The sequence below is a fragment of the Meriones unguiculatus genome, chromosome 5 (assembly GCF_030254825.1).
Source record: "Meriones unguiculatus strain TT.TT164.6M chromosome 5, Bangor_MerUng_6.1, whole genome shotgun sequence".
NCBI classification, from domain to species: Eukaryota; Metazoa; Chordata; class Mammalia; order Rodentia; family Muridae; genus Meriones; species Meriones unguiculatus.
Genome location: NC_083353.1, coordinates 95,941,515 through 95,968,497, shown reverse-complemented (window position 1 = coordinate 95,968,497; position 26,983 = coordinate 95,941,515). Strand labels below are relative to the sequence as shown.

Here is a 26,983-nt window from a genome sequence, read left to right as displayed (position 1 = left end):
CTACTCACTCTTTGTTTACTTTTATTCTCTCAGACAGCTTGTAACTCAGGAGGTGGTCCTTTAAACCTGTTACCTATTTTCTATGTCCAGGTGAAGTGTGCTTAAAAGGGCATGCAGCCAATATGCTGAAGTCTAACTTCTTAGATTATCAGCTGCCCCTCGATGTTTAGAGAATGACTCGGTTGGGACAATACATTGGCACGAACCTGCCATTGACAGGACTAGTGAGTCAGAAAACACCTTCTGTATTTTCTCTTCATCCCTTCACTAACTCTTCATCTTACTTGAGATGTTGTGATTTCCTGTATCAAGGAACCCTAGAATTTCAGAGAATTTCAGAGCCATCTAGTTAAAATTTAAATCTTTTAGTATTCCTGGAAAAAGTCAGACAGCCTCCTAGAATGAGCAACTGCTTAATGCCCTCTATACATCAATGTTTTCATTGGAGAAATTCATTCATGTATTCATTCATTCTTTTATGCCTTCATTCATTCATCCACCCATTCATCTATTTATTCATTCAGTGAACTGACCACCTTTTAAAGAACAGGAATCTTATTTAACTCAGAAGGTTTATATTTAAAGATCACAAAGAATCCAAAAGATTCTCTGAGACTGTTATTCTGCTGAGCATCTAATAGGAAAACCAGAAGACTGATAGAAAAATAAAGTGCATTGCTAACAATGTGTGACCACCATGTTGAAACAGCATCTGTTGTCTCTGAGGATCTGTTCTCTTTTGTTCTGTAGTGGCAAGTTTGGAGTCAAATGTATTTCTCTTAATAGATGATTCATTCTCCAGAATTCTTTGTTGGCCCATATACCAAACAGAAAAAAAAATTAAAAAAACAAAAACAAAAAATAAAACAAACAAACAAAACATAGCCTCTGTATTTAAGACTGCATCTCTACAATCATTCATCATTCCTTTTCACTAAACTTCCAAACTCTTAACATGCCAATAAAATGGAAGCCACATTTTGCGACATGAAAGATATACTGTTATCAGGATATTTGGGAGACTGTGTAACAAGTTGTTACCATTGGTCTTGGTTGTCTACCAAAACTACATGGTAAGAACCTATTGTTGAAGATACAACTCAGTTTGGTTACAGAGCATAGAGAAATCAACCTTGACCTGACCAAGAAACTATTATCCTTCCTGGGTGGCTTACTTAGTGCAATGGGGAACTATGAAAACAGCTAAAGGACAAAAGATCCCAGTGGTCCTACCCAGCCTTAGACTCTACATGTTACAATACTAACCACCTTGGCAAAATGTACTGATTGGTACAATAGTGGCATGGCTATTGTGGAATAACTAATTGTTTTCCAATTAAATATGAGGCCTTATCCACAGGGGGCATTTCAAATCAGGTACTGTGACTCTGGTCAAAACCCATGACTGAGAAAATCATAAACCTTAAGGGAGAAACTTTTTTTTTCTTCTAAATGGTCATGCTGTCAATCTGACTTGTAAATATTTGTTTATACCATAAACTTTTGCTTCTCTCAACTTTACTCAAAGATGCTCCTTTGGTAATGGGTAGTGATTAATGGAGAAACTCATATCTTGTCTAAATACCAAGTATATATGACTCTAAACACTCAGCTGTGGGTGGTCCTATCAACCTTTCCACGCATGCTCAGGGAACGTTGTGGAAGAGAGGTGGAGGTTAGCTGGAACATGAAGACTTCTTGATATAATGTGCCAGTTACATATCAAGGGGCAGCATCGTGCTTACCAACACAAGATCAGCCTTGCCAAAGTTCCACCACAGATGTGGGAGGTAGTGCTAGTTGATGCTGGTGTGGGAGGAAAAAGTCACTTGGCTTTGGGGGCGTGGCTTGGACTCTAATGGAGGGCCACATAAACACATGTGCATATGTAGAGTTCTATAATTGCACTCCTTTCTCCATTTGCCCTTGAGCAATGTTCCTTAGCTGTATGCTAGCTAAGAATCTGGCATGCTGTGCATGTATCTTATGGAGTATTATAAAGCAGTTCATAGTAATCATTAATCATTTCCTCTTTGGCTATGGAAAAAAAAGTGGCTGAATGTATTTTGATCCCATCAATATGAAATAGTATGGTTTGGGTCACAAATCAGTGGTAAATGCTTCACTGACAATGCAAAAGAACTGGGTTCAATCACCATCATTGAATAAAAAAAGCTTCTGGCTTAACCTGTGATTTCTTTATAACTTAGCTCTGCCATCACTTTAAATAACCACCCTCTAACAATATTTCAAGACTAAAAGTCAATAGATAGACCTTGTTGTTTCTCTTTCTTGTAAGCCTGAGAGGCAACTTACAATACAAGAGTATTTTTATCCTCCTTTACTATTATACTTGCCTGGATCATTAAATTATTGTTCCTTGTTACTGGTCACTGAAAGAAAAATACTGTCAAGGTGAGTAATGAGAACTGGTGGTTCTCAGTAATGGGGTGGTATGATATTAGGAAGCTTTGAATTGAATATACGTGGTGTCACATTGTCATCCTCTTATTCCTAGAAACATGTGTCACATTTTCAGGGTTAATCAGAAGTCATTATAACCATGTTGACAATACCCCTGGTACCTTAACCATTATTTTTTCACTTCCAGGTAAAGCCATCCACTGGTGGCTTAATTTCTCTGGCAACCTTGCAATTACAATTGGTTCCTACTAGCTGCTGGGAAGGAAATCACCTTCTCTCAAAAGTCACACAAATCCTGGTTGCAATCAAAACACAGCTGTTGCAAAATGTGACTAGTTCATAGGTATTAATTCATAATTCAGATATTAAAGCTGTTTAATATCACATAGATCATACTCAAGATATAACTTTGCCGTGTTCACACTAGGTGCCTCCTTTCAACAAGATATCTTTTTTTCTGAGCTCAGTCTGTATTTCAGCAAAAAAAAAAAAAAAAAAAAAAAAAAAAAAAAAAAAAAAAAAAATCACAATTTAGTTGGGATAAAATTTGAGGTGAGAGCCAATGAATTTATGTAGACATATGAGCATCCAACAAATATTTTCTTTGCTATGTAATACCTTTAAAAAGCTTAGGTTTATCTCTGTCCAAGAAGAGGTCAGGGAAAACCACCAATTTCTATTTTTACCTTATCAATTTTTTTCTTTAAAAGAAAAAAAAATAGCTCACTGTGAGATTGTTCACTGAGATCTTCTCAAATTGTATAACATTTTGAGCTATTCCCATAAACCACAAAGGTGACCTGCATAGGCTGTCCTTGTATTCAAGGTTTAAGTCCTACATTACTGGTTCGTGTTATACACCTCAATTGTTGAAGTTGCTTTCATTAAGCTATTCTTATGGCCATAGCTTATAGGGCCCTGTGGTTTTATTGCTTTATTTTTTTTATTTTATTTTACTTTTTAAAAATTTTTGTGAAAGCTTTTGGCAGAAACATAAGCAAAAAAAATGCAGTGACAAACAAAGCTCTATTCCAAAGGCCAGCAGGAAGTGCTCGAAAATGGCCCATAAAATGAGCTTTAAGGAATTACTGAGCCATATGCTCTCTCCTGGAACCACCATGGTACAGGAGAGGGAAAAGAGCCACAAAAATGTACTTGAAATGAAGTCCGTGCAATGCTAACTAATCCCACATTCATTTGGAAGGAAAATACATTTTTGCAGCTGTCACGTGTAGGAATGCACCTCAGCTTAATTAAAACAAGAGACTGTGCCTTTGATGCCAAGGCCTGAGGATCACATTCGGAAGATGTGTTGGCAGTGCCAGCTCCTGACACCAAAGGGGGCCAGTGACTTGCCAATTTTCATAAGCTTGAAAGGAGGCTGTGAGTACCCAGGTTCGACCAGCCAGAATCAAGAAGATAACACTTCAACTTGTGAGGATAAGGAAAAATGCATATTCTTTGGGAAAATGTGCACACTGGGTGCAAAACAGCACAGATGAGTTGTTAAAACTCTGAATAGTGTGTCATCACCATTTAATACACACAAAATAGTTTAATTTAACAGTGTAAGTGTTCCCTTTATCTTCTCTCTTATTCATATATCAAGAACAGCTACTGTGAGCCACACATTCTCATGAGGACGGTCTATGAATCCCCCTAATTGCCTATAATGCTTCTAAAACTGGCACACATACTGAGCTGTGAAGGAACCTGAGGCTCATTGGCTCCTAGGTGTCAGGATTGCAAGATGTGGTTCCTGAGCACAAGCTCTCAAATGGGAGATGTTCTGAACTGCAGATGTCAGCTTGTGCCTCTCTGTCATGACACTGATGTCCTTTACCCTGCCAGTGCATGCCCAAACAAGCCACCCAACCAAAAGCAAATATGTTTGCATGAATTTACACTCATTTCTGAAGGGACAGGAAGGATGCTGTGTTACTGGGTTTAGATCCTATGGGCTACATATGAGCAAGAGACCAAGGTCCTCTCCATACATGGTCCTTGGTCGATGTTTGTTTCTTGTCATGAAATCTGTCTTCACACCAGTGCAAGATTGGACTTGTCCCTTATTTTAAGCTACGTAAAGATACAAAGCCTCTGCAGTAGTAAGAAAAAATCCTTATTAGCACTGTCTAAGATTACACCAGTGTTACTCATTTTTTGTTTGTTTGATTTTTGAGACAAACCATCTCTGTGTAACAGGCCTGGCTGTCCCGGACATCACTTTGTAGACCAGGCTGGCCTAGAATTCAAAGATCCACCTGCCCCTGCTTCCCGTTTGCTGATGTGAAGGCATGTGCCAACAGACCAGGCTACAAGTCTTACTCATTTACTGAGATACAGCTCAAATGCTTTAGCAGAAGAGTTATGTAGATGAGACCTTAAATCCCGCTAGCTCCTGCTGTCTGTTGCTTATGCCTATTCTTTCTCCAGCATCCTTCTATCCCAGTTACTGTCCTTTCTGGGATTCACTCTCCTCTGTAAAAAATACAACAAACAAACAAATTCAGATCAGATACTCCAACTTCTTCCATCAATCAAAAATTAAGAAATCTTCATTGCCTTTTCACAGGATTCAAGAAAATAACAATTTATTTCTAAGAACCAGTCTGTTAAAGTGTCTGTACACTTTTGAAAACCAGACTTAACTTTCTTTCTCACTAAACCTTCCCCCCAGACACAGACGCTGTAATATGCTTCCAAATCTGAGACATTGCTCAGTTTCTCTCTCACTCCACACCTTAAAAGCAATTTCAATTATTTGTCTCTTTGAAGCCATTAGATCTGACTTTAAACGCAGAGATTTATTTTCTCCAGCTCCTTTCTTTTCAGCAATCAAATACTATTTCCCCCTTTGAGAATCTGTCTGCAGAAGTTTCAGCATTGAAGCACGCACTGGAGTAAACAGGACTCTGGAACAGTCTCTCGCCTTCATGATGCAGCTCCAATGTTGAAGATAAGGGTTTTGTTTTGGCCTAAGGCAAAAACATTGTGCTGAGCAGTGAAACGCAGACACCTTACCCAGCAAAGCTCAGGTGCTGAAAGACACCACGAAAAGTCCCCCATAGAACTCCCAGACATGAAGGAAGGGACTATTTAGAATTAAAAATGGAAAAAAAATCGATTTAAATTCTCAAGACTGCATTCATATTTCTCCATACTTCTTTTCTTCACCTATATTTTCTATTTCTTGAGTGGTTTAAATAAGGAGAGGATCTTAGTTCTATTATTAATTTTCTCAGACTTTTATTAAGTGGCATACAAAAATATCTCTGCTTAGCCCAGTTTCATTTTCTGTTCTGTTCTCTGGATGCTATATACTCAGTTACATTGTTTCTGATATTATTGTGTTTCCTAGTTTAACTCAGTAACATAACATGACATAACCTAATAAAGTGCAATGCTATTGTCAAATCCTGTAAAAGAAGCAATAGCTAAAACTTGATATTAGACACAAATCTGGAATGCTAATATCTAAGTAGGAAGTAAGAATCTATTTTAAGAGCTTCTGGTGTCGAATACATTTATAAGCCCAACTAAAATTTCTTTCAATGTGTTTTTGTTGTTGTTGTGAAAGTATTTCCATTAAAATTTGTAAATAAAAATTGGGGTAAAGGGGTCTTTTCTGAGACTGATACTCCAACTAAGGACCATTCATGGAGATAACCTAGAACCTCTGCACAGATGTAGCCCATGGCAGCTCAGTATCCAAGTGGGTCCCTAGTAAGGGGAACAGGGACTGTCTCTGACATGAACTCAGTGGTCGGCTCTTTGACACCCCCCCTTTCCCAGGGGAGGAGCAGCCTTATCAGGCCACAGATGAAGACAGTGCAGCCAGTCCTGATGAAATCTGATAAACTAGGGTCAGATGGAAGGGGAAGAGGACCTCCCCTATCAGTGGACTTGGAAAGGGATGGAAGATGGGATTGGGAGGGAATGAGGGAGGGGGCTGCAGCTGGGATACAAAGTGAATAAACTGTAATTAATATAAAAATAAAAATTATAGAAAAAATAGAACCACAAGGTAGTTCAGTGAGTATGCTTTAAAGCTGACCCTGTGTTTGATCCCTGGGTACTGATGGAGGAAGAGAATAGATTGCCACAAGTTGTCCTCTAAACTCCACATGCCTGCTTGAAGCCTGCACCATGTGCATGCACGCACAAACAAATTAATAAATGTAATTGAAATAATTAATTTATTTAAAAAAAGCATAGGGCCAAGTTGGTGGTTTCCTGGTTTTCTGGCAATAATAAAATTACAGAAAACTACTTTCTTTGGGATTCAATGCAAATACATAAAAAAATATCAGAGGAGAGGGCCACTATATTTTTCTCCACCGCTCAGCATCTAGTTTTTCAAAGAGATGTAAATTTAGTAAATAGAACGAGTAAACTCATTTGAAGTAGTTTAAAGCTTTAATATAATACATTTGGAGAACTACATATGACTTACTATAATAAGCTCATTTTTTCTTTACACACATGGAAAGAGAAAAAGAACCAGGTAATCCCTTTCAAGGGGCTATTCTTACTCTTGACCTTTAAGTTTGTATATGTTCTACACTTAAAGCTGCATGAAGATTCATCCTATATTATATGTCTAATATCCACTTATAAGTGAGTATATACTATGTGTGTCTTTCTGCTTCTGGGATACCTCACTCAGGATGATCTTTTCTAGATCTCACCATTTGCCTGCAAATTTCATGATTTCCACTTTTTAATTGCTTAGTAGTATTCTTTTGTATAAATGTACCACAATTTCTGTATCCATTCCTCAGTTGAGGAGCATCTGGGTTGTGTCCAGAATCTGGCTATTACAAATACAGCTGCCGTAAAGATGGTTGAAAAAATATCCCTGTTGTATACTTGAACATATTTTGGATATATGCCTAGGAGTGGTATAGCTGAATCTTGAAGTAGCACTATTACTAATTGAGAAAGTGCCAGTTTGATTTCCAAAGTGGTTGTAGAAGTTTACATTCTCACTAGCAATGGAAGAGGGTTCCTCTTTCTCCACATCCTTGTCAGCACATGTTGTCACTTGAGTTTTTGATCTCAGCATTTTGATGGGTGTAAGGTGAAATCTCAGGGTTGTTTTTATTTGTATTTCCCTGATGACTAAGGACACTGAACATTTCTTTAAGTGTTTCTCTGCCATTAGATATTCCTCTATACAGAATTCTCTGTTTAGCTCTGTACCCCATATTTTAATTGGATTACTTGATTTGTTGCTTTTTAAATTCTTGAGTTCTTTCTATATTCTGGATATTAGAAATATATTAGAAAATATATTCTATATTCTGGATATCCCCTGCCAGATATGGGCTTGGTGAAGATCCTTTCCAAGTCTGTAGGCTGTCATTTGGTTCTGATGACAGTTTCCTTTGTTTTATAGAAACTTTTCAGTTTCATGCAGTCCCATTTATTGAGTGTTGAAATTATGTAGTCTGTGCTGTTGGTGTGATATAATATAGGGTTTGTGTGATATAATATAGGATAAACATACTAAAATCTGTACACTTAAAGAAGCTTAGCAATAAAGAGGACTCTGCGTAAGGTGATCAATCCTCATTCAGAAAGGCAAATTGGATAAACATCAGAAGAGGGAGAAAGGAACAGGACAGGAGTCTAACACAGAGGGCCTCTCAAAGACTCTACCCAGCAGGGTATTGAAGCAGATGCTGAGACTCAGAGCCAAACATTGGGCAGAGTGCAGGGAATTTTATGAAACAAGGGGAAGATGAAAGACCTGGAGGGGACAGGAGCTTCACAAGGAGAGCAACAGAGCCAAAAAAATATCTGGGCACAGGGCTTTTTTCTGAGACTGATACTCCAACCAAGGACCATGCATGGAGATAATCCAGAATGCCCCGAATAGGATTGGAGGCACCTTACCAGGCCACAGAAGAGGACAATGCAGCCAGTCCTGATGAGACCTGATAGGTTAGGGTCAGATGGAAGGGGACTGGTGGAGGGGCATGGGAGAAGAAGAGGGAGGAAGGGTGGAATTGGAAGGGCAGGAGGGAGGGGGCTATAGCTGGGATACAAAGGGAATAAATTGTAAAAAATAAATAAATAAATTTAAAAAACATATGAGAGAATATATAAATGTCTCTGTGATAGAGTATCTCTTGTTCATCCACAGGACCCAAGTTCAGTTCCCAGCCCACAAATCAGGAAGCTGCCAATGGCCTAAAACTTTGCTGCTAGGGTATCCTCAGCCTTCTTATGACCTTTCTGGATACCTCCACACATGTGAGAAACACACAAAAGAATAAATAAAATTAAAATACTTCTTAGGTAAAAATTGATAACAATGACCAAGAGTTATGAGGGGGAGAAGTAGCTTTGACAGTTTAGGGTAATTAGAGATGCCATTTCATCCAAAACATAAAATGCTCCTAGTTAATTCTTTGTAAAGCTCTGTAACAGGACTGAGTGGTCAATTCACAAGTTTAGAAACACATACTGTGTCCAAATGATAACTTTGCCACATACAGTGCTGATTGCTAGCAGATTAATGAATTTTCTTTAACTTCAGTTTTATCCACTTTAGAAATGAGTCAATACTAACATGGGTCCCAAATGCATGTAGTACTGTCTCCTTAAAGGACAGCACAGGCTTTCTTTACCAGTATCTCTACTATCTACTACAAGTTAACAATTTTAAGAATTATCTGAGGCCCTCTGTGGTAGGCTCCTCTCCTTTTTCCAATGTCCATCCCATTTGTCTTTCTAAGTGAGAATTGATCATCTTACCCTGGAATCTCCTTTTTGTTTATCTTCTTTAGGTGTGCAGATTTTAGTATGTTTATCCTATCTTATAAGTCTAGTATCCACTTAAAAGTGAGTATATAGCATGTGTGTCTTTCTGCTTCTGGGATACCTCACTCAGGATGATCTTTTCTAGATGCTACCATTTGCCTGCAAATTTCATGATTTCCTTGTTTTTAATTGCTGAGTAGTATTCTATTGTGTAAATGTACCACAATTTCTGTATCCATTCCTCCGCTGAGGGGCATCTGGGTTGTTTGCAGGTTCTAGCTATTACAAATAAAGTTGCTACAAACATGGTTGAACAAAGACTTTACGTAGCACTGTATCAAAGCAGATGCTGAGACTCATAGCCAAACCTTGGGCAGAGTGCAAGGAATCATATAAAAGTAGGGGGAGTTAGTAAAACCTGGAGAGTACAGGAGGGCCAAGAGGACCAAATATATCTGGGCACAGAGGTCTTTTTTTAGACTGACTCTCCAACCAACGACCATGCATAGATATAACCTAGAACCCCTGCTCAGACATAGCCCATGGCAGCTAAGCATCCAAGTGGGTTACCCTATTAAGGGGAATAGGGAATTTCTCTGACATGAACTCAGTGGCGGGCAGGTTCTTTGACATCGCCCCCCCCAAGGGAGGATCAACCTTTCTAGACCATAGAGGAGGACAACACATCTAGTCCTGATGAGACCTGATAAGCTATGGTCAGGTGGAAGGAGAGGAGGACCTCCCTTATCAGTGGTCTTAGAGAAGGGCAGGAAGGAGATGAGGGAGGGAGGGTGGTATTAAGAAGGAATGAAGAAGGGGGCTACAGCTTGGATACAAAGTAAATAACCTGTAACTAATATAAAAAAATGAAAAATATATGAAAAAGAATTATCTGATTTACCCGCTACAGAGAACCAAACAGATGATCACAAACTCCGAGGAGGGGTATAGTCACTACAATGGTTCTTATGATCCAGCCTTACCAAAGATCAGAGACCTAGTCTTTGTAAAACAACGCATATGGATCAGAGTATTACGGACACCATAAAGAAGGATGAAAGGTCGTGAATGACACCAGTTCTATTCTGTGTTAACACTCTTTATGTACCAACTAAATAAAATGCTGAGAAAATTTCAATGGGCTTTTGGTTTCACAGCCTTCATCTTGGGTAAGTTTAAATCACATGGTTTCTTGATGACTAAATGTGGCTTTCTTTGCTATGTCCACTAGCTAAAATGTTCAGTGAATTAAAAAAAAATAGTAGAGAAAAATACATATATTTAGTGGTCTCAGTGGACACAAAAGTAACTAAACCAAAGGACAGTGTATATTTATTAAATATATATCAAATACATGAAGGCATCACCTAGAGCAGAATGGAAAGAAAGCATTTATTATCATTATTATTATTATTATTTACTGAGTGTAGAGGAATTTTAAATCAGCAACATGGCTGCCCTGATAAGGCAGCCTAATGAACTTTTAGGTCTATATGATGCAATCAGAGTCCAAACATGCCCTGGATTACAATATGATCTGGCTGGAATACAGAGATGACCTTAGTACATACCTTTAATACCTAACAATAAAGGTAAGGTTTATAGAAGGAAGCAACCATGTTTGAATGTAATATCTAATTGAGAGACAGACAAACTGACAGAGAAATATTTGACAGACTAAGTCAGAGGTAGGATACTCCCAACTCTCACAAGGGTAGACAGGAAAGAAAAGATACTTAAGAGAAATGAAGAGAGAGAGCAAGATAGTTCATGAAAATGGCACAGTAGAGTTTGGGTGTACAACAGCTGAATGCTGTTGAGTTTGTGCAGTTCGGTTCATGGAGTTCAGAGGCATTTTTTTTCAAGAAGAGCAATTCAGTGAGAAGCAGAGAAAAGCTAGCTTGAATGAGTCAACTTGGAGAGTTGTTTTGAGCCAGAACAGCTGAGTTGAACCTACCAGCCAAAGTTACAAAAGAAGTAGAAAGGGTAAGCTTATTTAGCAGTAGGTCTCAGAGGCTGAAAACATTCTAGGTCTAGTTAGCAGACAGAGGGCAGAAGCTGAGGGCTTTAGGTCAGACTGTAAAAAGGCTAGAAGGCCTAGGTCTAATGATAGTTAGATAGAAATACTAGGCTTAGCCCAAATCATGTATTCGTAAAGCTCGGGTATGGCTCTCAACTCATCCCCTCTTCTGAGGAAATAAAAACTGCTACATTTACAACTGAGTCCCTTTCTGGATCTCTGAACTTTATAAAAAAAATGAAATGTGACTGTTTTGATGCTTACTATATTTATGCACATCAATCATCATAAAAGTTAGTAATTTACCCAAGACTATACAGCAAAAGGGTAATAATATAAAGACTCCTATCTAGCTGTGATCTAGAAACATCTTCAGACACCAAAAAACAACTAATCCCATTCTCCAAAAACAATTGAAAATAATGAGACAAACAGGAAAGAAAAAGCCTGTAATTTAAGTGCCATGTTATCCAAGAGTAGAGAGCATAGGTCCTATTTCTTGGTAAAATAAAGTGTAGGTTTGACTTTAAGTTATCCTACTTGGAGACAAAAAAGTTCAGAGTGGCCCTGGCTTCCCAATAGTCTAATAGAATATGGCTAGCAGTTGACTTGTTGTTAAATAGCAGAGAAGATAATTAACACAAAGAGAGGAGGTATTGGTTAAGGTGGTACACTCTCTGAACATACAGTTTTTCAGGAAATGGCATCCATACTGCCCTCTGATCCATTTCTGTGACTCTCCTGAGAGTAAAGTGTATTGATTCATAAGGAAAGAGGCTCAGATATTTGGTAAAGGTGATTCGTGGTAACCATTGTATCGACTATGCCCTTCAGTAAGAGCTTGAGCTAATCAGTATGATCCTCTGTGCGGGTTTAACCAGATAGTTAGCTTTTAAAACTGGTGACTTGTGTGAGACATGATAGGCATGGTTAACAGTAAAGGAACATCTCTGACTGAGTGGGTTACTATTCTGTTTCTCAAATGAACAGGAGATGGAAGTGTATCCTAAGAGACCTTTTGCAAACCTACCAGCCAAAGTTACAAAAGAATGCATGCCTCTCCCCAAGTCCACTGATAGGGGAGGTCCTCCTCTCCTTCTTTCTAATCTTTTTTTTTTTTTTTTTGTTCTTCTCAATGCAGTTTATTCAGGAACCTGAACAATCTTCTGAATGCAGAAAGGGGGGAAGGGTGGGACCGGGAGGGGAGGAGGGAGGGGCCTTTATTTAAAGAAAAAAAATTTTTTAAAAAAAGAGAATTTATTCTTTTTTTGAAGAAAAAAAAGTTCAAATGCTTTTTTAAAAATGATGTCATTTATTAAAAAAATATTGTTTAAAAAACAAAACAAAAAAAAAAAAAAAAAGGAAGTAGAAAAGGTGAGCTTATTCAGCAGCAGGTCTCAGAGGCTGTGAATTTACCAATATTTTTTATCCCATTGACCTCAATGTGAAACATGTTATAGAGTGCAACAAAAATATTTGTGTCTTTTTATACAAGCTACTTGCCTTAATATTTTGATAAAATACCTTCCTGAATAACTAAATAAATAACTAAATAACTAAAGTGAGGGGAGGTTTATGTCAACTCCTGAAAGTACATAGCTAATTAGGGTGGAGAGCTATATGATGTTAGAGCATTTGGCTGCAACTCCTCTGCTCCTCACTTCTGCAGGGAACAGAAAGCTGAGATGAAAAAAACAGGAGAGATGGGCTCTAAATCTCAGCTTTGTCACCTCAAAGATCTGTTCCTTCCAACTAGGTTCCCTTCATGTAGTTTACGCAATCTTTCAAAAGAGCATGTCCCTCTGGTGAACAAGTAAGCCTACCGGGGACATGTGACCTGAGAAATCAGAACATTCAGTAAGAGACAAAGTTTGGAAGATAATTCATCTGGTACTTTTCACTGCTTCCTGATGTTTGCTTAGTGTCTGACACATAAAACACACTCAGGAAAACACAATGGGAAAGAGGACTGTATTCAACCCTATCATTTAAAGTCATTCTAGTCTAATATTTTGACAAGGAAATATAAATAGCCTGCCCAGCATGTAATGATAAATGACCCTAGTTAAACTATAACTTAAAAATATTGAGTATATTTAACTGTAAGATTAGGTAACATTTATATTTATTTATATTTATTTAGACCAGGTGCTGATGTAGCCCACACTGGCCTAAAAAAAATCAGTACAAAGCTGAAGATGATCTAGAACATCTGATCTTTCTGCCTCTGCCTTTCAAATGCTGAGAGGACATCTGTGCACCAGTGTTGGTGGTACTGGAGAATGAGCCCAGAACTTTGTTCATATTTGTCAAACACCCCACCTAAGAGTTAATTATATATATGTATATACATATATGTGTGGGTATTATGTATATACATTTGAATTCACATTTGTGAGCTCTAAGAACTTAACTGAAGATTAAAAGATAAAATTGTCCGAGTGAGCATGTTCGGACTATTATGTTGTTGCTATCTCAAAAATATAATAGTATAATACTTATTTACATCGCAATTATAATCAGGTTTATAATTAATTTAAAATGATTGACAATAAAAGAAGCTGTGGACTATATGCAAATACTATACTGTGTTTACCTAAAGGAATTGGACACTGTTAGATCCGAGCACCTGAAGCAGGTGGTGTGTGCTGTCCACTCAGATACAGATGGGAGACTATATGAACATATTATATGATAGGTGTGAGTATTATTGTATATGTTTTACTATACATTGCTAAGTTGCAGGATGTTTTCAAGCAACATTGTCAAAGGCCACTGAACTGGAATGAAATTCCAACATATGTGCATACACCTTGTCATTATTATCATACTTTTATCATGCTCGAGTCACAGATTGCTTTTTTTCTAAGCAATCTCTGTTTCTGCTAGCATATTGTGTGTTCTTAGCTTGAATCATGTCCAGTTGCATAGTATCAATATAAATTCTCTTAGTTAAAGTGAAGGCATGAGAGACATTTCAAAAGAGGCAGGAGAAACCTCAGAACAGAAAAGGCATCTGTAAAATCTGAAAGACTAGACTCATTCCTCCCTCATCCATCTCTATTAATTTTTTTTTCATTCTTTTCTCTGAAGCCCAATTTTCTGGAACTTTTTTAAAGAAGAAAACAGGAAACAACCTAGGAACCTGCCACAGAGGGCCTCTGAAAGCCTCTGCCCTGCAGACTATCAAAGCAGATGCTGAGCCTGATGGCCAACTGTCGGGCAGAGTGAATGGAATTTTATGTAAGAAGTGGGAAATAGCAAGAGCTGGAGAGGACAGGAACTCCACAAGGAGAGCAACAGAACAAGAAAATTTGAACACAGGGAACTTCCCAGAGACTCATACTCCAACCAAGGACTATTCATGGAGATAACCTAGAACCCCTGCACAGATGTAGCCCATGGCAGTTCAGTGTCCAAGTGGGTTACATAGTAATGGGAAGAGGGACTGCCTCTGACATAATCTGATTGGCCTGCTCTTTGATCACCTCCCCCTGAGGGGGGAGCAGCCTTATCAGATAGAAGATGACAATGCAGCCACTTCTGATGAGAACTGATAGTCTAAGATCAGAAAGAAGGAGAGGAAGACCTCCCCTATCAGTGGACTTGGGGAGGGGCATGCATGCAGAAAGGGGAGGAAGGGTGAGATTGGGAGGGGAGGAGGGAGGGGCTTATGGGGGGATACAAAATGAATAAAGTGTAATCAATAATAAAAAAGTGTGCAGGCTATAGCAACTATCACCCTGCAATGTGCTTTAAGCTTATCCTTGCTACAATACTCTGTAAACCCATCAATTCTTCATCCTACTATTAAGTTTTCCTATATCTGTTACTTCTAGCATTTGAGAAATTTAGTGTGTAGCATCTATGAGGGAAGAGGCTCTATATTAACACCCAAAAGCTGCTCATTCATGATACAGGCAGAAACTAATTAGCAATTTCAGTATAATTTTCAGACTATATTCCAATATTCTCCATTATTCATTAAATATTTCATTTATTTTTTTAATTTTAATATTTTTACATTTTATTCATTATATATCCCAATTGAAGCCCCCTCCCTCAACTCCTCCCAGTCTTATCCTCCCTCCCTCTTTCCTCCTATCCCTTTCCCATAGTCCACTGAAAGGGGGAGTTCTCCTCCTCTGCCATCTGCCCAGAGCTTATCAAGTCTCATCAGGACTGCCTGGATCCTCTTCCTCTGTGGCTCCACAAGACTAAATAGCCAGGGGCAAGTGATCAAAGAGCAGGCAATTGCATTCAGTTCAGAGCCAGCCTCCTGCTCACCTTACCTGGAAACTAACATGGAGACTGAGCTGCCAATTGGCTACAAGATGGGAGCCTACTATAGAGGGTCCTCTGAAAGGCTTCACCCAGCAGGGAATGGAAGCAGATGCTGAGACTCACTGCCAAACTTTGGGCAGAGCACAGGGAGTCCTTTGGAAAAAAAGGTGAGAAAGAAGGACATGGAGGGGTCAGGAGCCCCACAAAAAGATCAAGAAGCTAAAAAAATCTGAACTCAGGGGCTCCTGCAGAGACTGAAGCACCAAGCAAGGACAACATATGGAGAGGACCTAGAGCCCTGAATCAGATATCTCATTTATTTTAAAAATAGAATAAACAATCCCCATCACAAGTCCATGCTCAATGAAGAAGAGCAGAAAAATAACCTATTTACCCATGAGAGCATTAAAGAGTATATATTTAAAAAAAATCCAAATTTTCGAAAGTGCTATATTTGAACATTTACATAAAAGTTTTGTGATATACCTAAGGCTTTTGTGACTGTTTCAAGAGTATGGATGACTTTAAAAAATTTTAATTATAGAGTCCATGTTCCACGCTGGTGCAGAAAACTGTGTTGATTTCCATGTATATACTACTAATGGAGGACACACTGAGATCTGTGGTATGAGCTGATACTGGAAAGCATGTGGAGGTCCATGATTCATTCTCCTACTAACTATAAAGGACAAGAAATCCACTTTCGCACAGTACTGATGACTGCAGAGTCACAGTTGAGAAAGAAGAACGTAGAAAGCTTATGTGACAACCCCTACCTTCACTCCCTAATTGGCAGATATTTCATCCGTACAATACACAAGAGATTCCTTTTACCATAAAAAAAAGGAAAATAATAAAAAATAAGTGACACACAATAAATGTTAATGTAATGTAGCTGATATTTTTTGTAATCGTTATGGTGTTCTTTTCCTTGTTATTGTTTTCTTTCCGACACATGGTCATATTATCATACTCAAATATGTTACCACCTTACCGCATACTCCCCAAGTGCCAGGATTCCATGGACTACCAGGACCCACACAAGCTAGTTTTGTAAATTTTCCAACAGAATGAATGGCATTTTTTCAAAATAATATACGTTTAACAAAACATATATATTTGTAGTCCCCGTACAATTACTCCTCAACTTGTATCAACCCAGTGAACACAGGAATTCACCAGTTGTACCAGGACCAGGTAAATGTAAGGATGCACTACTTTCAAAACCAGACTCTTTCTACTTGAGATTGTTCTGAGGTCTTGGAGGTTGCATGGTGCACACCTTCATCCATAGAGGATCTCTTAGACTACTGAAGATTCAGTGTTCTCAGGAGTGACTCAACAAAAGTGTTTAGTGACTCTCTAAATAAGTAGCCCATCTTTCTTGAACGATGCCATTATGTTTCTGCGATGCTGTGCTGCATCTCTGAGACACAGCTGTCCACATGCATAACTCACTCATGACCTCATTCTTTCTGGTTTTCTCGTTCCTTCCTTTCTACTCTTTTACTTGCTCACTGCCCATTCTGTTTAACCCGCTCTCTGTCATGACATCTGGTTTTGAGGATAAAGCCAGTGTGCTCCAGAATTGTAAAGCATGTCTTAGTTGCCAAATTGACTGAGCAATTTTTATTTACCAAGCAACGCTGTAGAGTAAAGAATTCAGCAACAAGCTGAGCAAATAAGTAGGATTATTATTTTGTGGCAAATTAGTGTTTCTCTAATTTGTTTCACAATCCACACATGAAATTTTCTGAGGTCTCACATTAAATTTGCATCATATATATATATGTATATATATATATATATATATATATCAGAGAATATGCTGAATTATGGAAATACATCAATGCATCAAGTTTGTTTTGCTTTCCTGGAATTGTCACTTGCAGCACACAATGGTGTGGTGATGATCACGGTGGCAGTGGTTATCCAGAAAACAATGTCAGACTGACAGAGAAACTCACTACACCATAGAGCAACCTAAAAATGTGCAACATCAAACATCTGCCTTGAATCCATATTTGAGACTACATGGTTAATAGCATAAGATGTAAAGACTTATCTGTGGACCCTAAGAGGCACCATGTTGCATAGTAAAGACGGATGGAGCTCCTGGGTGTTTTGAGTTTTTATCCCCATTTCCAAGTAGAAGGCATGCGAAGCAATTGACCCAACAAAACATCAACAAAAATGTTTTTTATATTTAGAGGGTTTTTGTTTGTTTGTTTGTTTGTTTTTTTAATTTCTCTTGCTTGTCACAACAGAGACACTTGAAAGCAGGCAGCCAATTTGTATTCAAAAGCTTCTCTTTCTATCCGCAAATGGTGTATAGGCATTTTTGCTAAATTGCTTTTCTTAAAAAAAAAAAAAAAAAAAAAAAAAGGAAAAGAAAAAAATGGACAGGCTCTGATCTGCACTGGCTTAAGGATATTTCTGCCTGAAGAGAGAGGAATGGCCTCATTGACCCTGACAATCTTTGTGCCTCAAACCTTGTACATTTATCTTCTAAATTTTTAGTTCAAAGTAATTTAAGCTTAGGTCATTCAAACATGGGATTTTTCTTACTCCTCTAAAGATAAAGTAATTTTAAACTACAATTTGATATATGTGTGGGATTGGCTATGCCTGCATGGGCTTATGAATATGTATTATGTTGATGTACATATAATTGAATATAGATAAGTATATACATATTATAATACATGTGTGATATAATTTGACTTAATGTCAAAACATTGCAGTAGGAATTATATCGGTACGTTTTGATAACTTTTAAATTCTATTTAAATGTATATGTGTGTATATATAACAATATATACACATGAGTGTTAGAAGAGGATAGAAGTTATGCAGTTATAAGTGCCCTTAGAATGTTATGGTTCATGGGATTTGAACTTAGCTTCTTTGCAAGACAGCAAGTACTCTTAACCATGGTGCTAATTCTCTAGTATACTCAAAATTCATATATATATATGATATTATATATGAATATATATTACATACATAGGTCTTCTGACTGCATGAATATAACAATCATTACTCAGAACATAAACTGTCAAAAGTCCCAAAGCCTGAAAATGGAGCCAGAATTTGAGATCTTGTCACATTTTCAGTACAAATTATTTGCTCTTTTGATCATTTTCTGTTGACTTTATTTATTTGTCATCAGTTGTCTCGCATACCAGAGAGTAGATCTGTGACTAATTTTATAAAAATAGAAATTTAAATAAATATATTCAGTATAAATATAGTAGCCAATATTAGCAAGAATGTATGTTGTACTTATTTTTAAATGTAACAATGAAAGTATGATTTATAAGTGGTATTATTCATAAAATATTTTATAAGATATTCACTCCTAACTAACTTGAAAAGCATTGGTGTGGAGTGCTTAGAGTTCTGTCCCTGTTGTAAGCCTGCCCTTCTGCCATGCCCTAGCATGACAAATTCCTTGATCTTTGCCTATATCCATTGAGTAATCTCAATCGCAGCCTTACAATGGAACTTGTTTTTGGTCTTACTGAATGTTTTAGGAAATGAGGCTCTGGAATTTTCCACTCAATAAAGAATAGCTGTCATCACTGGAAAAAAAAAAAAAAACGTAAAAATACTCTGGGTCTATTCTACAATCAGAGAGCCAAATCTATTGCCTTGACTGTATTTTTTAAATAGAGCATCATTGGAACGTAGCCACACCCCTTTTGTAATATAACTCATGACTGAATTTACCCTGCAAGAATATATCTATGAAAAGAAAAGTTTGCTAACCCCTGGGATTTACCCCTTGGCCACACAGAAAAAACAACTCCATCAATCTTGCATGTAGATAAATGATATAGAGAAGAATCCTAGTTTTATTTCTATTGCTGTGATGTAATTTCTTCACAAAAAAGTAACTTGGGAATGGAAATTGTTTTGCTTTTCACTTACAAATCCAAGAAAATTGAGGAGCAAGTTTAAACATGTAGTAACATCATATTTGCAGTCAAGAGCACAGAGAAACAAATGTCTTTATGCTCACTTTGTCTCAGCCCTATTTCTACACTTAGTCCAGGAATGAAACCCTGGGCATAGTATTGCCCAAGGAGGGCTGGTCTTCCAACATCCATTCAATTAATTTAAGAGAAAACCCATCCAATGCTCCATCATATGCTCATTGCCACCCTATCTCGACAGTTCCTTATTGATACTCTCTTCCCAGGTCAGGTTGACAATTGAAACTACCCTTCACAACCAAACAATTCCAAGGGAAGAAGTGGCAATGCAAGCAGGAAACAACAACTGCATCTTAGAGTAGATAAAACCTTAATCTGAGACCACTGAGAGGAACTGGAGCTACAATTATGAAGAGGTCTATTGTAGAAGAAAATGGAGAGTGTTGACTTTCAACTCTTTATTGCCTACACAAAAATGACACTTGCTTTATTTGAAAAAGCAAGCTGCTGATCATCCCACACTTTTTTACTAAAAATATAAATAATATAAGTAGCTTTGATGCTATTTGTTGAACCTCCACTATCTACTCTTTTCTGTCACCCAACTAAGTAATGACAACAGAGCCAAAAATTATCTGAACATATGCATATTGTGGTCTATTATTTATTGGAATCTCAGTCATGTTGCAACATTGAAAGTAGATGAGACACAACAAACTTCACCCACAATGCAAAGAAAAAGTAGAAATATTAAATTTTATCAACCAGAATCTAGCAGCCCAGGAACCAGAGCTGCCTTTGTTGTCAACAATATCTCAGTCTTACATATTGCTTTTCCAATACAGTTGTCTGGGGAGTGATTTGTGATAAAGCTGACACAGGAAGTGCAGAGGGGGACAGACATATAGCCAAATAAATCAGATTAAAATGAAATTGATGGAACAGACTCAAAGGCAGCTCCTCAGTCTCTTTCTCATGTTCAGATGTGGTGTCTCCATGATCCCTTTTAATGCTTTGTATCTGACTTATTCACAGGAAGAATAAATAACCTAAGCCACAGAAATCTAGGCAGAGCTACCATTTTAAAGGTTTGCCTCTAGTTGATAATCAGGCATCCTCTATAGGAGAAATATCGTGCTACTGTACAAACGTGGGCTTAATAATTCACTGCAACCAACTAGTGTCTCATTCTGCCAGGAGGAAGAGTTCAGACGAAGAATTCTTCAGGGGGACCAGAGTCTCCACTCCTTGTTACTACACTGTAGTATGATACTGTGACCAAAGAACTAGTACCATTTAATTGGAAAGTCAGCTTTGTTAAAACTAGCCTACGTACTAAATTCAAATGAGGCAACCTCATGGAGGGAGCCTGACTTAGCAAAGTTAGGCATTTACCTCAGGCTTGGAACCAAAGTAAGTTCCCATGGGATCCAAGGCTTACATGTAAGAAGTGAAATTAGAGGAAAACTGTACAAAATAGCCCTATAGCTCAGAGCTTGGGAACATGTTCTTCTGCATGACACAAATTAAATTTTCCAAGGAAATAAGAAATAAATAGATGTTTAACAATGGTTGGGTTTGCATGATAAAATTTCTATATGGGAAGAGCACCTACTCATTATAAACTTAGTCACGTTTTATAGCACTTATCACAGAAAATATAAATGCTCATAGTTGTTAGGAATTAACCTGAAGTCTTCAACAGAAAACTGAGCATAGGCCATAATGAGGAAATTTGCACACTTCTAAATTGCCAGTGAACAAAGAAAAAAAAAATCCAATTTTATTAATTAAAAAACTAGAACATCCAGAAGTGTAAAGCAATAATTTGTCACTCGATAGATTGCTAAGAATAAAAACTAAATGACATATTAAAACCAGAGTGTAAGAGCACACACGGGCAGGGATGTCACAAGCAACACTTGTGTAACTAGTTTTCAAGGGCTGTTAATCAAGACATACTGACATTTAAAGTATGTAACACATTTTCATGATAAATTGATCAAGAATGTAACAATTCTACAACTGGTCAAAGAGTAAAAGAATATATAATTCTTATTTAACTCTCCAATGGCATCTAAGAAAATTCATTGCCAGTTAATCATTGAAAGAAATTGTCAAACAGCATGAGAAAATACAAGTAGCCATTTTAAAGCAGGGATATAAATCGCTGTATCCACTATGTCTAATAAGTGGAATTATTTTATATTTATTTCAGAACCTTCCTCTTTCTATGACTAATGCAATTATTCTTAATGACTTCATAGTATTCCCTATGGCTCGAAATAACTTCTCTCTGTAGTATATTCTCCATTTTAATCTTTTAACTTAGATATTCCTTGCACAGTGTAGAAGCTTCTATCTAGCCTACTACTTTACTGAAAATGAATTCTTTTTTATTTTTCTCAAAAAGTTATTCAAATCTTCATCAAACTTCAACTATTTATTTGTTGGAGGATCTTGGGTGTTGCTCCTGACATTTAAAACCATATGGAAGCATTTGCTATAGATATGACAACTCAGATTTCCCAAGAATATCTTCAGCTTCCTGTGTCCATAGAAATCTCACACATGTCCAAAATATGTAACATATGAATAGCTGAACAACCCCTAAAATCATTTCACAACTATATTTTATACTTTATCATATATTTGAAAAGGAACTTCAGTTAAAATGTAAAATCTAAATTATATAATAATATAACAGATCATGTACTAGAGAGAGACTGTATAATCTACTAAAACATAATATAGACTGAATTACAAGAAAACGTGTGCCTGTTATGTTAAGTAACTCTGATGAGGCTAAAATAGGAGTGTTATGTTTGAAAAGTAACCTAAGCTATACAGTCAATACACATAAGTCTTGGCTACATTGTAAGGCTCCATCCCAAGCAAAGAACAAAATTGCTAAGATCAGTGGACTTAGAGAGGGGCAGGGAGGAGATGTGGGAGGGAGGGTAAGACTGGGAGGGAATGAAGGATGGGGCTACAGGCAGGATGCAAAAAGAAAAAAAAAAGAAAAATATTAACATTGATACTACACAAGTCATTTCTTACGGTATTTTTCTTAGAATATGATTCAAGCACAGACAACTTCAAAAGGCCACCATATTTGGCCCCAGCTACCTGCTTGGCCTACTCCAAAGCTTTTCCTCACTACTAGGGTTTTGAATGATTAATTTTCTGTCAATCTCCCATCTTTTAAATATGCCATTCTAGTATGGAGTTTTTCTCAACCCCACCCCTCATATCTAACTCATGGAAGACTAGATGCAAATTATCTTCAAATCTTACATCTATATCTGCATACTTCAGCAGCTTCTGCAGTGTGGTTTTGTAACATTCTCAGTCACAGAGATATTCTCCTTTACTAGCCTGGAATGCAATCTGTTGCTTCCAACACTTGACAGCCGTGGTGACACGCTTCCGGGAGTATGGTAGTCCTCTATGCTCTCACTGCTGAAAACCATTCTACCACTATGGAAAATGCTTGGGCAGCTCAGACAGAACACATGGGCTTGTACAGGGGAAATATGTCATTTCATTTATCTCAGCCTAGGCCATGAGACATAAAAAAGCTGAAGAGAAAAAAAGAAAAGTTCGCATGTGAACTCATACAAAACGTGAAGAAACAGCATCCAGAGTTGGAAAGTAAAACTAAAGCTGCAATGTAGTACATGGTCATAATTTCCCAGTTGTTTGTTTTACCATAGTATAGCACTATGAGCACAGATAACACAATAGATGCTTTATACTTGATGGTCCTCAATGTTCATCTACTGAAAAATCTCATTCATTTGGAGCTTTAGTTTCTGAGTTCTCAATAAAAATCTTCCCAATTCTTTGGAGTATCTTCAGATTATTTATTAAACTTTTCCTAGTGTCAATAGGTATGGTATCCATTATTTATTTTCCATACAGCCCAAGTAGTTTGAGAATGTGCTTCCTTTACAAAGTCTCTGTACCTTTGACACAGTAGTATGTGACATTTGGTAATGCCCAATATAAAGGAATAAAATGTATAAACACTAGAATGAAAATGTCAGTATACTATAATGTTCTTAAAGATTTCTATCCCTAAATTGAAGTAACCATACAAAGTGTTTAACAATAACAACAGAAAGATTAGCAGCAAGGCATGATGGTACCACATACAACTCCAGCCCTTGAGAGGCAGAGGCAGGCATATCTCTACCAGTCCAAAGCTAGCCTGCTCTATATCTGCAATTATGGGCCAATTATGGGCCAACCAAAGCTAACAAAACCAAAACAATCAATCGAAAAATATCAAATAATGTAGAAATTTGGCTAAGTATAAGCCATACATGTAATAAATGTAGAGTAAAGAACAAAACTACAAAATATATTCATTCTGACATAGTCATGCTAAAATGAGATGAGAAAGAGAGAAAATGGAAATCGGTGAGGGGGGAAGCTCTGGGACAGTGAGATTATGGGGGTAACCTGAGACTTCTAACAGCAAGTGATAAGGAGCCTGAAGTGCCTATCTCCTATAACCAGGTGGGATTTCTAGTGAAGGGAAGGCGACACCAAACTACCCATAAAACATTTGACTCGAAATTTGTCTTGCTTACAAGAAGTGTAGGAGTAAAGATGGGGCAGAGATTGAAGGAATGGCAAACCAATGACTTCCCCAACTTGAGGCACACCTCATGGGAGAGAGCCAACCCTGTCATTATTAATGGTACACTGCTCTGATTTCAGGCAAGAACCTTTCATAACTGTCTGCTGAGACACTTCATGCAGCACTTGAAGGAAACAGAGGCAGAGACCCAGAGCCAAACAATTGGCCAAAACCTGAAGTTCTGTGGAAGAGTGGAAGGAATGATAAAAAGTGCTGGAGGGGTCAAGGACGCCACTATGAGATCTACAAAATAAACTAACCTGGGCCCATGGTGCCTCATAGAGACTGAAGCACCAAACAAAGAGAAACTTGGACTGGACCTAGACCCCTTACACTTATGTAACTCATGTGCATTGTGATCAACATATGGGTCTCCAAACAATGTGAGTAGGGACTATCTCCTACTCTTGCCTGCCACTGTAAAACCCCAAATGTACACTTATAAAAAGGCATCTTGGGGATGAACTAGGAACCTAATCATGGGGTATGTGGAGTCCCTTCTGGCAATCTCCTTTAACCAGGCATTGCTTCCATTAGAGGGATTAGGATACCAATTGGTATCTTTACCAAGAGTAAAGGAGAAGGCATGGATAGTGAGGGGCAGAGTGAGGTGGGGGAGAAACTGGAAGATGAGGAAAAAGGAGAAACTGTGAACTGTGGTGGGAATGTCAAAAAATAATAAAAGAGGGCATACCACTTCTAGATACAAGGAACTAGTTTTGTTCCCTATAGCACAGTGGAGGAACTCTTTGTTGTAATAATTTTATTTCAAAACAACTAACAAAGTAAGGACATTTTGACCTGAGATTTACACATTTTACATATATCTTACTACAATAATTACTAAGTAACAGTATCCAAATTTGATGAAAAGTATTAAAAAAAAAAAACAAAAACAAACGAAAAAGGCTCAATAATATGAAACACATTGGTCTAAGTTATAAAGTACAAAGACTAGGCTAGAATCTTTAATATTTTGTTGCAGATAAAAATGATATAATGGTGAATGATAGCTGAGTTAGTGAAGGAAAGAAGCTAGATTTCAATGTTCTTGTTGTATTAATGTGTTATAGGGATTATATTTGAGAAAGTACCGGTAGTTAGATTCCGCTGATACTCACATACCTGGTGGATATGGCAGGTAGCTGGTAACATCCCTGGCATTGTAGGAATGAGTATACAAAGGATTTGTTAAAGATTGTTTATTATTATTATTATTATTATTATTATTTGTTTGTTTTGAAAGCCCAGAGATACATTTCACCTTCTTGGATAATTTGGACCTGAGTTCTGGTAGAGAATTCAGTGTTTTAGGTAACTGATGATTGGAGGATGGGGTAATATGAAATGTCTTAGGAATTCTGCTCTTTTTATAATGCTTAGAATATACAAGAGGGAAAAGGTCATATAATCTTTGATGCCAATGTCCAGAAAACAATGAGGTCTGAGTGTAACTTGGGTGGGTGTTCATGGAGGATCTTATCCTTCACTCCTGCTATAAAAATGTGGAGCTGAGGATAGACTGTTTAATGAAGAGCATCACCTCTGATACTTCCTCCTATTTACTCTAGAAATAAAGGTAAAAGAAGGCAGTCAGATTTACGGGCTGGAGTAAGATGGTCTGTTAGGACATCTGCTGCTGGGAAATGATTTGCAAGGCCGAAATTAGGTTCAAAACTTGGCTTCTAGTTAGCTTCAAAACCTTGTAGTCTTCAGGCTCAAGGTTCAAATTCTGCTACTCCCTTTCTGTGAACATTTCAGCAGTCTGGTGGATGGCTGTGTCTGGCAGTTGTCTGACTGCATACCTATTAACTTTTATGAATAAGTAAGACACTAATACAATAGTCACAGTTATCAGCCATCCAGGCTTACCAAAAACATGTCATAAATTTTATGTGTGACCTAGACACTTTTTGTTCCTTGTCAAATACAACAGGTAACCTTGTAAATAGATAGGGAGAGCTATGCAAAAACAAAGAGTCTTCCAAAACATTCTGAGGGAGCAGGAAATGGGTGTTGACATCCAGCACAGTTATTTGCATTTAATAAAAAATAATCACTTCTACTTAAACCTGATGAAATAATTGAAATAAGTCCTTTGTGCTCAAGGGATAAACCTCGGTAACAACTCTAGTAGTTTGTTTGTTTGGGATTTCTGAAAGAATTAAGGAAAGGTTATATAATCTCCATTCATAAACAAACAACTGATTTATGCAAAACAGCTCATTAATATGTATGTGAAAATAAACTACACAATTTCCATGAAGGGGCAAAATATCCAGCAATTGTCTGGTTAAATCAGGGCTATAGATCTAGGCTCCTCCTCATTTGCATTTTCTGTCATGGGTAGAGACCTTGCCTAGGAGGACAGTATTTCTGAGAAAGGATTACACTTTGGAAACCTACTGCCTTGGCAAGTGTTTAAACCCAGTCCTCTGCTGATCTTTATTCCATAGCACGGAATGGATTTTCTTATTTCATTAAGTGAAAATACAGTGATACACGGGCAGATGCACAGATACAACTAACGCACAGTGTCCTCACTGCTCACGCTTTGCTCCCTAGGTAGACATAGCTCAATAAATACAAAGTGTTGAGATGGACAGATCAGGTTGTTGAAGGGTCATTCTGGAATCCAGAAATACACTTCACAGTTTGATTTTCCACAGGGTATGGCCTTCCTGCAACAACTCTTGTTGACTCTTTAGTGATAGATAGTGGCCTATAACGTCTCTTGAGGATACCATTTTCCACCCACTATCTTGTATTAATGTTGTCAACCGGAAGCTTTAAATGTCTAATATTATGTCCTGTAGTAGATCAGTTGATTTGGATCAGTGTTTTGGATGTGAGTTGACAAGAATCATCATATACCTTATAATTTCAAAAACACTAGTT

At 37.5% G+C, this 26,983-nt stretch overlaps 1 protein-coding gene across 5 annotated transcripts in view; it reads right to left on the bottom strand.

The window, feature by feature from the left end:
• LOC110553555 (contactin-6) overlaps positions 1–26,983 on the bottom strand; it is a 365,089-nt gene that overhangs the window by 159,018 nt on the left and 179,088 nt on the right. The window lies entirely within an intron of this gene.